The following is a 15,132-nucleotide window of genomic DNA, read 5'->3' on the forward strand; positions in this document are numbered from 1 at the left end:
CAACTGTAAAGAACGATTTTAAAAAGAACATAAAAACAGAGTATTGTGTCTAAGAACATTAAACAACTTAACAGAATGATGTTAGTAAAGTAAAAAATTTTTATTTTAAACCTGTCAAAAATGTAGACGCTTTAGTTAACTAAAATGAAAAGAACGTTTGTTCGATAACAAAAAAGTTATTTCCTACAGCTGTTAGGTACTTATTAATTTTGTTGGATTGCTTCAACCATATGACTAATTATTTTTGAAAATTTATTTATTTCATTTGAACACTTTTTACAACTGAAATTAATCAACTATCATTATTTTCTCTGTTCGAAAATTGCAAATTGAGGTTCCCAATATTACAACAGAACAAGTTTATTATAGCATGGAGGCAGAGCAATCTTTTTAAAATCATATCTTGATATGCTCCAATTCCGTTGCAAGAACTATTTTTCGATATTATTCTCAATAGAGTCTGCCCCAAAATCAGCTAAAATGGATGCTGCAATTTCAAATATGGGGCAATTTTTCTTGAGTGGTTATTTATTTTGTTAATACCAGTCACCTATGTGATTTGCACATTTTCCATTAGCCTGAAATGATAAATGTCCTCTAGGTATGTGTCTTGCTGTCAAGAACTTTAATAATAGCCACATAACCTTTATCTTCTATATATCTTGTACTTGTACTTGTATTTAGTAGTTCTTCTCTTCTACAACCTCCGTGAATTGCCATTATTAAGGTAATAAAAAAAATATTAAAAAAAACTAATGGGACCGTAAAAAGACCGCGAATTGCTTTCATTAATAAAATATGTTTATTAGGGTCTTCTTCTATAAATATTTCAATTTTTGCTCTAGTTTTTAGACTTCTTTGGATGAAAGATCCAACCGATTTTCAAATAGAGCACAACTTTTGATAATCTTTGTACACTAATATTTTCTTTATTATTCAATGTACAGAGTGTTTCAAACTCGATAGTATAGGCATACTGTGAAGATTCAAAAAATTTAAATAAAATTTGGGACACGTGGTGTTAAATGGGATGAGGTAACCTCCATTTCCAATCGAAAGTATTATCTTTGGGGTTTGACAGAAACGACTAATGACGTCATCAATTATATTTTTTCCAGAAACATATCCTGTTAAAAAGCTCTTTCTATAATAAACTTTTATTAGAGAAATTTTTCTGTATTGCTTCCCGTTTAAAAGCTTTAAGCAATATCGTCTTAAAGAGTCTCAAAAGAAATACCACCTAAAAATCACATTAGCGGTGAAAGGATCAAGTAGTCGTTGGAAAATAATTGAATGTTCGTCGTTTAAAGTGCATAAGTGTCATTAAGAATAAATAAAAGGATTAAACTCGATAATTCTATGATACAGTTGAAACAAAAGGTGATGATAACAATAACTAAACTTAAAAATTGCTGCAAACGCTTTCGTACTACATACATATTACAATCTATTCTCTATATGACCTCCTCTCATATCAAGACACATATCCAATCTTCACCCGACTTCTTTGTGGGCTGCGTTTATTAACATTTCGCCGTTTAACTCATTACAAGCGTTTGTGATTTTTTCTTTCAAATGATTAATATGTCGCGAAGGTATTTTGTAAACCTTATTTTTTAAAACCCCCCATAAAAAATCAAGAGGGTTTTTAGATCTGGTGACTTTCCGGGCCACTGAATAGGTCCATCAAGCCCAATTCATTTTTATGGGAAAGTGTTATCTAAATATTGCTGCACAATTCTGGCCTTGTGGGGTGGAGCCCCGTCATGCTGAAACCATAAGTTTCTCCTTAGCTGCAAAGGCACATTCTCCAGAAGTGCAGGAAGTTCTTCTTGTAGAAAATTTAGATAACTCACGCTATTCAATGTATGTTCATAAAAATAAGGCCCAATTAAATGCCTACCGATGATACCGCACCATACATTACTCCAAAATGACCTTGGTTTTGGACTGGATTTACAATGTGGGGATCTTCAATGGGCCAATAGTGTTCGTTGCGCCTGTTTGGTGGCAAACCATTACTGACAAACCCACTTTCGTCCGTCCAAAGAACGTGCCGAAAGATAATACTTTCCATTGAAAATGGAGCTTACCTCATCCCATTTAACACTACGTGTCGCAAATTTTATTTAAATTTTTTGTATCCTCACAGTAGGCTATATACTATCGAGTTTGAAACACCCTGTACATTGAATAATAAAGAATATATTAGTGTACAAAGATTCTCGAAAGTTGTGCCATATTTGAAAATCGGTTGGGTCTCTCATCCAAAGAAGTCTAAAAATGTTGAAGATTTCGTTTCACGACGATTCAGAATAAATCAGCATCACATTTTCAGGTGTTTCTTTATTTTTTTTTTAGTATCCCACTTTTTTAAAGCCTTTCATATTGTCTTGCAGGATTTTGGTTAATCAATTGCGATCCTGCACTTTCTGTGTCTTTCAATACCTACTTCAAGAGGCAAATACTGTTGATCACTTGAACAATCCATTTCGCTTTCCACTAAATTCATCTTAATACACGAGTCATGATATTTTAACACTAATATTTTCGTAATATTCACAAAACTTTGACCTGCCGTGTTGAGGATACAGAAAATATGGTGACGGTGACCGAAACCAAGTTGCTATTGATAATATGATCGAAACATATTTCTACTATAAACGTAAAATTAATCTATCATAAATGTCAAAATTTGACTCCCTTTTCCACTAATTTTAATAATATTTCGAAGCAGTTTTCAAAAATATTGTTTGATACCCAGTTGCAAAGGCGGTTTTGTATTATTTTTTACTATAAATTCGATGCTTCGCAACCTACATTATAAAATAATTATTTTTATGGCAGTACGGGCAAGTCATTTAAATGCAGTGCAAATTTTTGGTTGAAATTTTTGCAACTTTGTACATTTTAAACTTCTTAAATCAATAATAGTAATCATATTTGTAATGTTTTAAGGTTAACTGATACAGAAATATTTCTCGAGTTCTGGACGATCTTATGTTGTATTTATTTATGAATTAATATTTATTTTCTAGCTAACTTTAAAAATATTATCTAATGAATCTCTGACAAACATAAAATCAGTATTATTTCAAATGTACTGCTCTAATAAAACGATGGGTAGTTTCCCACTACAATTCATAATAAAACCAGAATAATGAACACAAAATTACATTATAAACACGTCTTTTTAATGAGGTTGCGGGCTCGAATCGTCATGGAATCTAAGGAGAAACATTTACGACTTAAGGCCGGGACACACTTGTCATAAACTATTCCGATCCGACTACGATCATACAGTCGGACGAGTGTCTGAGAGGGAAATGGTACTAGAGTTTGAACAGCGTAGTTCACACCTTTCCGGCACGTGTCCACCCCCACTCATACACGACTCCGTTCATGCATCCGATCGTGGTCCGATCGTGCAGTCTATTCGTTTAACAGATGCAGGACGCGTGTCGTTTGGTATTTATATATTTTTGAGTTTTTCTAAAGAGACATTCTAAAATATTGGTAAAATTTTGTCTCGTCATCCAACAGATGAGGTAAAAGTGTAGAATACTCTCCTTCTGCGGATCTTCTTTTCCAAGCAGGATGTACCCAAAATCTGCGTTTTCCTCTGTTCTCTATGAAATCTCTCCGATTTTCTTCATCTTCCTCTTCTAAACAAAGTACCACTATGGCTAAGTCGCAGTTGTAAAATATTTTGAACATTTTGCGCACAGGACCTTCCGCGATTTTGTTTGAATCGAGACAGGCGAGAGAGGCGAATGTATCGACCCGGAGCTGAAAATCGGAAAGGACTCGGAAGCGTGTAGGACATGTGTGCTCACCCCAGCCGATCCCGCACCGATCCGCTTTTTTGGGGCAACATCGGACCGGAGTCGGATGGGAGTGGTGTATGACAAGTGTTTCCCGGCCTTTAGTGTTTCAAGTTTGCGGATTTCTCCTCAGTTCTAGCAATTTTCTTAGTCAGAATTACATTTTTTGGAAAGGTATCTTGAAATATATGTATGAAACCCTGAGTTTGAAGCATCTTTGGTAAGAATATATGAAATATTCATGGCACATAGGAAGGCTCATACGTTTTCCTGCAAGTGCAAACCTACACGTCACTTTTGGCGGTATTTCCACTTTGATAGCTTTTTTCAGCGTAATTGTCCATATTAATTTAAATAAAGAATATCCTAAACGTATGTGTTCAGTGTTTAAATTTTGTTTAAATTCACTGTAAAGACGTAGTAAACAAAATTGCAAAAACATTTATTTTAGTTATATATCAGTAAAATATTATACAAGGGACAACCTTTGGGTATCAATACATTCATTAAACAAATTCCTGGATAATCAGAACGTCAATATATTCTATGAAAGAAGATTTACATTAATTTCTACAGGAATCTATAGTCATTATATAAGTAGAAAAAAAACTGACGTATGTCAAATTATGGAAAACAATACGTAAAGTAACATACAAGTAAAATATATTTTTGCTTGTAACATGGGATCAATGTCATTATTGTAATAAAGCTTTGGACCAACGAACCAAAGAATTTTACTGTACATAAAGCACTAAAATAACAAAAAACCCATTAGTTTATGCACTTAAGTGTGACAGTATCTGGTACCGTTAACATGTAGAAGAGGGCAAAAAGTGAGCTCTCAATCAGAACCTATAAGGATATGAGAAAACTTCATACTAAGACAAATAAATATCGCGAACATAATGACAACAGTTTTTCATTGCCATAATGGATCGCCGCGCTCTGTAATTGCTATTTACGTACCAATTTAACAGCCATAAACAACTATTTAGTTACGGCGAACTGTGTAAATCTATAATGGGAATTATACCTATTCCTGGCTAGTTGTAACACCTTACGACAAAATATGTAGTTTCCCTTTTTCTGAGGTGAAATATCTTGTCACAGATAGCTGCTAGACCGTGTCCGCGCTTGGAGGTTTTCATTCTTATGTTCTCGATGTTAATGTACAGGGTATTCCCAAATTACATTTTTACAGATAGTACATATCAGTAACTACCGACGTCAGTCAATCGTAAATTTAATTCATAGTTAAGTTACTTCTACTGATGTTGAAGTTACTTCGGCTAATGCCGATTTGTGTGATACGTATTTCAGAAAGTATCTTATTTATTTATCTACGATGGTAGCAATATTTCATTAGCTTAGTAGTACTCCTGTTGATTGGGCAACACAAGATGTCTATCAATTTCACTTGATAGCCTCCCAAAGGTATTAATACCAGTCATGACTTTCAAATAACATTAGCCGTCAAACTGGCATTTACAAAAAATTGGTATAGTTGTACAAATATTCATGAAAAATTCCTCATCAACGCAAAATTTGAATATTTGCACTTGCATCTTAAATAACTATTCAACATTCGTCCAAAATTCACGTTATATAAATTATGTTTTATTTTACATGTACTAACATACATTAAAATGACTTCATATAATACAGTTGACACCTTTTGAACCGTAATAATTAACATCTGTCTGAAACATTTGATGTTTCAAATATAGCGAAGTTTTCTTAAAGTCAGTAGGTAAACAGTTTCCGAAATCCAATTAGTTTTTTGAAATCAAATTGACCAGTTCTGAATTTAATCAAATTTTCCGAAAAACAAATAACTAATCTGCATACAAAAATCGCCTACTGACATTAAATTTACCATGAAATTGAAATGACTATTTCTGAAACTCAATTGAGCGACTTAGAAATACATTTACAAAAAATGTGTTCTTTAGAACATCAAGAATCGTTTTCATAAAATCGCACTGACCGAAAGATAATTTAAAATAAAAACACAATAGAGATAGAAAGACATCTCGCAGTCTGTTTGATTTTTCAATCGCACCACAAAAAAATATATATAAACCAAAACCTACAAACAAACCGTTAAATCCAACGTAACGAATTTCGAAATGCAGTTTCCTTCTACTATGTATCACGTGAAGTTTTGCTTTCAGTTCGTTCGTTTCTTGTGATGGTTAATAAGCATTGATAATTTTTCGTTTGTTACTTTGTTGAAACTGCTGCGAACTGGGAGATTTCTTAAGATCTATCGTTTCTTAAGAACAACATTGAATGAAATTGATTTCGATATAATTTTTATAATTAAATAAGATTTTGAAGGAACTTGTTAATACAACTTGGATAGCTTGACAATAGAAGCTATTAAATTTGGTACTGACTATAAAATTCTTAAGTTCTTAAGCTTCTTAAGAACTACTGAATTGAATATTTCGATAGTTTTTCCAAAAGTATATGTAAAATGGAAAAAAGAATTAGATGCACCTTAAAAGTTTGACAAAACTTCTCAGAATGTTCAAGATACCCAGAACATTCTGACATTTCAACAACTGTACCATAATTTTTAATGTTTTGTGCTGTCATGAATTATATAAAAAATAAAGCAAATAACCAGAAGAAGATTCATATTACAGTTGCTATACATGTAGAAACAAATTATAATCACAAATATGTCCACCGTTAAGTCAGTTGTATCATGGCTTATTCAGATCAGACTTCACCAATCTCTAAAATTACTCGAAACATATGTAAAAAATGGTCGAAATTAACTGCCAGAATATTAATCAGACCAAATATACTAAAACTATGCGAAACTTTCTAAACTCTTCGTCTTCAATTTGCAATTCACTTCATTTCATCTCGGATTATTGAACAACGACAGCCGAAAAAGTGTGAAAACGTAAAATAAGGTTTAATTATAATTTATAAGTCGCAAAAAGTTGGGCAATTATTCGCATTGCATTCTACAAATGGAGAGAGTTGATAAATTGATCTAGATGAGGGGAATGCGTCGGTTTGGAGCATTGGTAAAATCCAAATTGCGCAAACGACAAAAAACGGTTCAGTAGTAAATTATCGAAGAATGCAAAGCAAGGCGATGAAAAAAAGTCAATTGCAAATTCTTCCACGTATAAATTCAACAATTAAATCACTTGGAATCTCAGGACTCTTAACTGGAGAATTGCAAGCTAAGAAATTAATTTCACGTCAACTTTTTTTTTAAGAATTACTTATCCTTTCTAAATGAAGATATCAAATCATACTGGGCGTTTGAAAACTAAGTGCGAATTTTGAGAAAACTGAATAGAAAACTCATATCAAATATGTCAAAAACGCATAGTTTAGAGCGTGTAATTTTTTCTTGCTATAAATAAAACTAAATTAAATGTACATACAAGAAAATATTTACCTCTCGCCTTTTTATGTAAATAAATTTTTATTTCTTGGGAATTCTGATTTGTTTCTTTTTTGTTCTAGGTAAGTGGGCGAGATTCGTTGCCATAAGCCAGTGAAGAAAATTGTTAATATTACTAAGGTATGGATAGATCTTAAGATGTGGGTGAGATAACCTACAAAATATTAACCACATATAGCTATATCGTTCTGCGATAGTTTCACCTATGGCATACCGATGAGAACTAATAAATTCGAAATCAGTACATGTCTGGTGATGAACTATTGCCGAATTATCTGTTTACAAGGTACTGGGGGCGTTATTCAATGCTGAACGCAGCGCTCCCAAAATAGTTGTTTCCTATCAATGTCGTTAGATCTAGAATATGTTACAATCCAAAATTCCAAAAATATCAAAAATACAAATATAAATGATTTTAGAAAGTGAATTGTAAGGACCAGATTACAAATTAAAAAAACGTTTATTGCAACCTATTTAACATTTACGTTCAAATTAACAGCAACAGAAACTTTATTCAACTTTATTCGATTTTCATTGTACTTTTATGCAACAGCGGACATCAAGATACATGAGTATTTTTTCATTCACACGTTTTGAGTAGGTACTTTATTTTTCCGGGCCTTTTCGTCTGTTATCGATAAGGTTTGTATTGAATTCATATCTTTGTGCATAAAAGATACTCAAGACAAACTTGAAAGAAAACGGAAAACAAGAAAACTTAGTTCTCTTATTTTTTATATAGGTACTTAATAAGATACTTAAATAAATAACTATAATTTCATTGATGACAAATCAATTGAGTAGATTGTATTCGAAATATCGCGTCGCATTTAATGCACGACAGAATATCGCGTCGTGTGAAATCGGCTTTAGACTCACATCTCCCATTCGAAAACGCAAATAAAGAAACGCAAAAACAATGCCACACTCAATCCATTAAGATAATAAACCGTAAGCTTTTACAAATATTTGATCGATTAAGCAAAACATCATAAAAATTCCATCTGTAATTGGAATATTAATGCGGTAATCACTTAATGATTAATTTGAAAAATACACACTGGGATTTTCGAAGCACACATCTAATCTGCATAAATCCCGGAGTTCTTATATTGCTTGCAAATATTTTGCATCTGCGTGTGTGTATACTATATCATTTTCTAGTAGATAAACTATTTATTAACAATTTCTTCCCAATATTCCTATACAGGTACGGAAAGTCCCCATGGTTCATCGGCCGTTACGTGAGAGCGATAAAGTAAGTCATAGAAATCCGTGCTATAGAGAAGAGAAGAGAGAAATAAGATCCACTTCCACTTGTAATTCAGCGACCGGTGGTCATCTTTGTTTTCGTCGTTTGCCTTTTCTGTAATAGATGTCACTACTTATACAATTCCTACTTTGGTAATCCGACATGTTAATACAATCCGTTAACAGAGGGCAGCAGACTTTTTTGGAGTTGGGGAAATAGGGAATTTTGCTTTATTTCTTGGGATTTGTAAGTCATTTTAAAAAGTATACTTAAATAACAACTAAATGAACTTTAAATGCAGTTGAGCAATATACTCCATTTGAATAACTTCTCAGTAGGGGAATCAAGGTCACTAGATTTACAAACAGAGGTTTCTACTGTTAACGGATTGTATTAATATTGTATAAGTAGTGACATCTATTACAAAAAAGGCAAACGACGAAACCAAAGATGACCACCAGTCGCTGAATTACAAGTGGAAGTGGATCTTATTTGTGGAAGGGCAAAACGGGCGGTGACTATGAGACGCCTTCATTATAGCCATCCTGCTCTATCGCACGGATTTCTATGACTTACTTTATCGCTCTCACGTAACGGCCGATGAACCATGGGAACTTTCCGAACCTATATACAAGGTGGTCTAGGAATATGTATACAAGGTGGTCCAGAAATATCTATTGCGCTAGAGACATTAAAAAAAGGTGGTCTGTCTTATTTTGAAGAGTATTACAGTATTTTAGGGGAAGTTGATCCAATACACCAAATTTAGTTCAAATTATTTTAGAGGATATTTACACCAAATGAAATTTTATGTGGGTCTATAACACTTTGTGTCTTGAAAAATGGCTGAGGTTTCGAAATTGGATTATGGAACGAATCACCGGTATCTTTCTATGAACTATCAGCTCTATCAGTTGCGGTACATAATTCTGGGCCGCCTTGTATAAATAGTATTTGATTGAAACAGAAACCTGAATTGTAATATGTATAAATATATGCTTTGAATTAAAATCATTCAGACAATTATAGGTATATATATAGGAATTGTGGAAATAGCAACATTACAAATAACAGGATTTTTTTATAGAAAGTTATATGATGTAATACGCCGCAAATATAAATGATTATTTACCACGTGGAAATATCAATCGACCAAATATGCGCAATTGATTTAATTAAAAATAAAAAATTGGTTGTACTAAATTACATATTCATCGCATTTTACCAAAAAAGGTGGTATTTCTGCCTTATAGCAAATTTATATAGATATTAGGTTAATAATGTAACTATTATGAACAAGAAATCAATTTTTTAATATACATACTTTCGAATTATTTTCGTATATCATCAAATCACGCTGCCATGTTTATACCTCAAAATTGTACCAGAAACGTTAATTGCATTTATTGGTGGGTGTGCTTCATATGTACTACAATCTAAAGCTAAATATGCGTTTGTAACGTAACCCGATGTGACGCGGAATTTCGCAAAGCGTAAAATCTCCGCGAAGTAGACGAATTATGTAAACAGTTATTGGGTCACGTGTCGAAAAAACGATCATCGCAGAAATTACGCGTTTCGTAATTAACAGTTACACAAAAAAATGCCTTGTTTAACCGTCGAAAAAAATAAAAATTAATTTAATAGATATTAAGTATATTTATTACTGTTTTGAAATTACCATCAATTACCTGGATATTTAAAGTTCTGACTTTTTTTGTGACAAAAATATGTAGCAATGAGTTTTTCAGCAAATTTAATGATTAACTAATATAAACTATAAAAAATAAAATTTGTTAGACTGATTTTCGAAAAAACAAGTTTCATAATATCTTGTAAATTTTCAAATGCTGCTATTTTCATTTATAAATTGTAAAAACAGTTTAGTTATTACATAGTATTAATACATCTGGCATTTTTTTTCTTTGTATTATAAGTCTTTTCCGTCGTATTTTACTTTTCATTTTCTGAGTGTACCTACACGATTTTCTGTTACTAACACCGAGTTTTCCTTATTCTTCATTTTTAAAATCGTTGAAATCATGTCCAAAAAAGTGCCCTCTAGCGAGATCAACATTTGGTATTGAGAATGTTGGAAATCTTTTTCAGATTGGAATAAAAGTAAGCATCGGCCGCTACTAAGTACTTAGGTACTATTTTAACAACAGTATTGCCAATGTCCATAATCACAAATTACATGAGACACTAAGTAATATTTGTTAAAATTTATGTATTTTTTAATGTGCCTTTAACTCAAACAGCACTTAAGGAGGTATATCGGGGTCCGAGGGAAGTGAGGAGCGCAGGGGGGTCCTATGCTTTTCTTATGGGACTAAAGCCCGCTGCCAATTTGAAAAAAATTAAATTCTATTGAAATTATTTGCGATAAACATTATCTATATAGCAAAGAAATCTACCCATATGCACATAGCATACATATTGACTAATTAGCAATATAAAAATATCATATTTAAGTAGTTTTAAATTATATTTAATGAACGCATAAAGACTATGTAGATGTGGAAACAGCGCTAATAATTGACTAGCAGTTTCGGACATCGGAGATATTGCATGTCAAATTCGGGTAAAGATGCGTACACGTTCAAAAATGTATTGTGTGTAAACTATGTACAATATAATTATTATATATAGCAAATATATCGTATTATCCTCGCGAAGATTTGTATCCTCAAGTCAGCCAAAAATGCAACTATTGGTTTCTGTTTCTAATTAATACAGCTGTACTATGTTCAAAAATTACATTAGTTTTACATCAAAAATGAGAATACTGTGTACTATCTATGGAAAAGTTTTGTTTCACAATTTCTACATTTATTTCTCAGTTATGGGCAAAAAAAGAGCCGCACCGTCCATCTTCGTCATATAACCTATGTTAAAATGAACAACTTTCAACATCTCGAAATCTAGATTCAAACAAAATTTCAAAAAGATATGACGCACAGAGGGAGCACTGGGTAATACGCTATATAAATTTCAAGTACATCTGTGCATTTAAGTAAACCCGATGTACCCTCCATAAAATAGTTATTTTAGTCTGTTTTTAATTGCAGTGGAAAGTACATATTATTTGTATTTGTATGTTAGTTTTTTTTATAGATTGTCAGTATCAGAATTTATTATTTATTAATTAAAATATTCTAAGGAAAATATAACACTTATGCTACTAGTATTCCTACTACTTATAGGATGGAAATATTATGCTAAATGTAGTAATACATTTAAGCAAAGAAGATATAAATAAGTAATTGTTTCCCATTGCGTTTATACTTTTACAAAAAAATATTTTACTCAACATATCTAAAAGAATTTTTTAGTCATTTTTGATTGCTTTAAAATAAAGAATCTGCCTTATGGCAACGACCCTGCTTACTATAAGATGAAAACTGCAAGGAAAGTCGATGGTTTCATCAGATCGCAATCATCGTGTAGCAAATGTGTTCGATTCCAGGTTAATGCAGCATTGACCGATCGACCCGAATGTCTCTGAAGCTCATAGTCGACTCGTCAATCTTGTAATTCGTACATCATGTCGTGATTGGTTAAAATCAGAACTACACAAGTTTTATTGTATTCATTCGCTGTTCTATCCAACTAAATAACTGGACGGTAAAGAGAAAAAAGTGCATTACAGAAGAAACATAAAAAAACATAATGGACAAAGTACAATAGGTAACACAAAAAAAATACTTGCTCAAAAACTATTTTATCAGTGATAAAATTTATATTCAGATATAATTTTTTCAATGTGTGCATTAAAAGATAACACGTCATCAAAAATAACACCGAGGCCGCGAAAGGTAATAACACCGCCAAAATTATAATCAAACATTATTTTAAAATATTACCCAAACATTATATTTCTGTGCATTCATAGTAAGTATATTCAATCGGCACCAGTTGTCAATTTGAATTAAATTATTTTAAAAATGCATAACATCAATGACATTATCTATGGTTAAGTCATCCGCATAGAGACAGTAATTAGTACCTAAACAATTAGTTATATCATTGATAAAACTGTTTAATAGTAACGGCCCAGGAACAGATCCCCGTGAGACTCCAGATATGGTTAACAGACTTACACTCTTTAAATAGAATATACTGAAATCTATTGGACAAAATGATCCGAATCATTTTAAAGGGACCAAATTTATTATTAATATTTCAAGGTCAAATCCTTGGAATGTCTTCGAAAAATATATAATAACATTTGTTTGCAATTATTGGTTGCCAATGGATTCAGTTACAGACTGTGTCTGACTGTTATTAGGTTAGCACTTTAGTCCAGACGGTATATGTTTCAAAAAGTTCATATTTGGGTGAATCGTATATCCACGGAGATTTTTCAAGAGTTGATTTTAGGCGAAAATGGAAGAGGAAAAAAAGTTATTCTATTTGTTTATAAGTACAAAAATTCGACCAATGTTTAAATAAGCGCCAGAGCTCTCCTAATTGACGGATTTGAATTTTTCAAAAAGCGTTTGAAAGCTTGAGAGCCCTTCTATATGTGATTAAATTTTCAAGTATCTAAGGGCCTTGGTTTTTGCTGTGCAAAATTTTGAAAATTGGCAATTTTTTTTTCAAAATCTGGATTGCAAGTTATTATGTAAAATCTATCGAACCGATTTTGATGAAATTTGGTGTGATGATTCTACATAATATGAAATTTTCTTGAGCCAAGTATGAAGATCCTATGCCCAATTTAAAAAGTAATGTTTTTTAACCCCATTTTTGGCGATTTTTTCGATTTTTACTATAATAATCATAATTCATTCGATTTGTAACTAGTCATATTTTGTAAAAAATTTAATTACAAACATTTTTTTCCCTTTTTTAGTGACATTTGAAAGCCAAAAAGCCAAAAATCTCCGTGGATATACGATTCACCCAAACCAAAACAGATACCGCCGAGTCTACTTGTTGATCTACCTTTCATAACTTCAAGCTGATTGACTAAATTGTACTACTGTTATAATAAATGCAAGGGTGAAGTAAATACTCCAAGATTATACTGAAATTACATAAATTGGGCGACAATTAGATATATTCTGAATATTTACTTTTTTATAAATGGTGCAAACTTTTTGATATTTCCAGGCATCCGGAAAGTTTTGACATCACAAATTGATTAAAAAACAAAATTTTTCATCGAAATTTTTCTATTTTCTATGCGAAAAGGATGCGAGTCGATACCGTATATGCATGTCCTGAGAAAACCCAAGCGTTCTTTTTTTTTCTTAAAAAATTTGATTACTTCACCCGTTACCTGGATCGCTTTGATTTTTTTTTCGAAAATAACGCATAGACCATCGTAAAGTGCACTTCCTAACAAGCAACTAGGAAAAAATTCAAGTTTCCACGATTTTATTTGATCGAGTTATATTTTTATCGAGATAATTATGCGGGAGAATGGACAGCATATTATTATTATCAACACGGTTTGTGCCAAATCGATTTGATTAAATTAATTATTTAAAACTAGTATGACGTGTATATGGAAGGGTATATGTCAGTTCGGTTGAAAGTACGAAATCCAAGCGGAATTATTACTGTAGTTGCATCGCGTATAATGAACATTTCCCAGAATGAAGGAATATGATGAACATACTGACACTGTCAGCAGTGGTTTCGGCTTCTCCACATAATGAACCTTGATATTATTACTCATATTAATTACTACACAGTAGGAAGTGTGATTCATAGCAAATACTCAAAGGATATGAAAAATCTAATTCAGAACGTCTTTACTTTCACTTTGCAGATAAGCCGTACGTAACTGAATTTCTGAAAAGACAATGGGTGAGTTTACTATTATGCAGGGTTCAGTTCACGTAACCATTCAATCTGAACTTCTATTTTGTACAACAAAGAATTTTTATATCCTTACATACAGATATCGTACGGATGCCTCAACTAACACACAGTGTCAGTTACTAAAAAATAAAAATAAAATTGCATTAGAATCTCTATACATAGTAGTTAGGTATCGTTATATGCAGCTATTTTTTTATTTTGAATTTTTACAAATTGGCGACCGATTTAAAAATTTTTCCACTTTTTTGTCCCTTTTTTGCATTTAAGTAGTCTTAAAAATAGTAATAATCAAAATTTTCAAAATCGGCTACGTTTAACCTTAGCCATTGCAAAGACGAATAAAACTAAAAAAATTGAAAATCGGTTGATAATTAATCGAGTTATCGATGCGACCAATTTGAAAAAAGTACGTTTTGAGAAAAACGCGTTTAAAGTTTTCTGATTATTTTTCTTACTATAAAATCATGTATCTACTAATATATTTATACCCACATCAAACTATTCCTGGGCCATATGATGGTTCTTCCTCTACATCTCCACCGATGATTTATGGCGTCTACACCTGCCTCACTAAAATGACTGTAACTCACAATCAGTCAATTTTCGGAATTTTGACCGAGTGTTCTATTAGATTATTTCAGAACCTACTTCGATTTCAATTTTGAGAATTGGCACACTAGGGTTTTTGGGTGTGCTTTTTTCAAATATAATAATTTTGTTCCAGTAACACTTCCGGTTTTACCGGAAACAGATGTCAACTTTGTTATTTTAAATGGGACACCCTATAT

The 15,132-nt window shown here is 32.1% G+C and overlaps 1 protein-coding gene across 4 annotated transcripts in view; it reads left to right on the top strand.

Moving 5' to 3' along the window:
• The window catches only part of LOC108903259, a 171,592-nt gene that overhangs the window by 126,194 nt on the left and 30,266 nt on the right, over positions 1-15,132 (top strand). The gene's annotated exons all lie outside the window — the stretch shown is intronic.

The sequence above is a fragment of the Anoplophora glabripennis genome, unplaced genomic scaffold (genome assembly GCF_000390285.2).
Source record: "Anoplophora glabripennis isolate ALB-LARVAE unplaced genomic scaffold, Agla_2.0 scaffold40, whole genome shotgun sequence".
Classification (NCBI taxonomy): domain Eukaryota; kingdom Metazoa; phylum Arthropoda; class Insecta; order Coleoptera; family Cerambycidae; genus Anoplophora; species Anoplophora glabripennis.